Raw genomic sequence first — 1,676 nt, 5'->3', positions numbered from 1 at the left:
TCGTTGTATTTGAGTTTTTTAGAAATGTATGTTTAATAAATTGTTCAAACTTTTACCTTTACTTGCGTGTTGTTAGAACTTGATAGAAATGGGTTTCTAACTTTCAGATCTTGTCTTGCTGCCATGGGACGCTTTAACTTTACTTGTGTGTTGTTAGAACTTAATATGAATGGGTTTTTATCTTTCAAATCTTGTCTTGCTGCCATGGCAGCCAAAATGCTAAAGGCATTCTCGACAATTCGTCTGGCTCTTGATGACCGTAGCGGCACCGTGAGCATCAGTACAGACCGTGGGTAATCGTAGGTCCACCGTGACTCCGGTGTAGTTTCGCCGTGAACATCCGTGGCGCGACTGTCGTCTTCCGTCGGCAACTGCAGCCTTTCCAGGAACAACCATGAGCTCTTCCGTCGCCTCCCGTAGTGTTACCTTGTTACCTTGGTGTTCCATAGGTCCACCATAACTCCACCGTCGCTAATCATAGGTTAATCGTAGAGGCACCGTAGCAGATGACGCCACAGTGTCATGTTCACGGAGAGTACCACGGATGGCCATGGTATAACAAATTTTCTTTACTAGCGTCATCCGTAGCTGCACCGTGTATGTGTGAACGGGGTATTAGTCTACCTGTCAATCGTCTATTTATGTATCTGTCTTTATTTACTGTATCTACTTCCCATCCGTCCATCTCATCCTCAGTCTCTCCCTCTCCCTCTCCACCTGACTCACGTACACCCTTCCAATCAGTCTCTCGTTCTCCCCCCTCTCCACGTCTCCACCTCCCCATCCACCTTATTCACATACACTCTTCCGCTTAGTCTCTCACTCTAAATCCTCTCCACATTGTTCCCTCTCCCCTTCCACCTCACTCACCTTACATCCAAGTCAGCCCTTCCCCTCTCCCTCCACCTCACACAAATACATGCACTCTCCCAGTCAGTCTCTCACGCTCCTTCCTCTCATATCTCCCCCTCCCCCATCCACCACACACAAATACACTCTGTCATTCTCTCGCTCTCCTTCCTCTCCACATGGCTCCCACTCCCCCACCACCTCACACACACAAATACACTCCCCCAGTCAGCCTCTCATTCTCCTTCTTCACATGTCTCTCCCTCCCCCCTCCCACCTCACTCACATGCACTCTCTTAGTCAGCCCTCCCCTTCCCTCCCACCACCTCTCACAAATACACTGTCCCAGTCGTCTCTCATTCTCCATCTTCTCATGACTCTCCCTCCCCTTCACCTCACACAAATACACTCTCCCAGTCAGTCTCTCATTCACCCTCCTTTCCACGTGACCAAAACCATCTCAAACCCTCCTACATAAGCACTGGTAACGCTCCGAGTACAACTGTTCTAGCGTAATATCAGGTGGGAAGGCGAGCCAGAGGAGTCCTTAGCGATGTGCTGAGATAATCCCTTGAGGTTTAAGGCGCCTAATCGGCCTGGTGGATTGCCTGTAATAAAGGAATTGGAAATTAATAAGAACCTGTTTTGACTATATTATTATGCTTAGTAATGGATAAAGCTTATAGACATGTTCTAGAGTTTTTAGGCGTGTTCTAGAGCTTATAGGCGTGTTTTAGAGTTTATAGGCATGTTATGGAGTTTACAAGTGCTCGTGGGCCCTTCAGGCCCCTGGCACTTGCTCCTGCGAAGGTCTCTCGCTTTTATGT

Source organism: Coenobita brevimanus, chromosome 3, assembly GCF_032717465.1.
Source record: "Coenobita brevimanus isolate Jiangsu-jjx chromosome 3, ASM3271746v2, whole genome shotgun sequence".
In the NCBI taxonomy this organism is placed as follows: domain Eukaryota; kingdom Metazoa; phylum Arthropoda; class Malacostraca; order Decapoda; family Coenobitidae; genus Coenobita; species Coenobita brevimanus.
Note: the sequence above shows the minus strand (reverse complement) of the source record.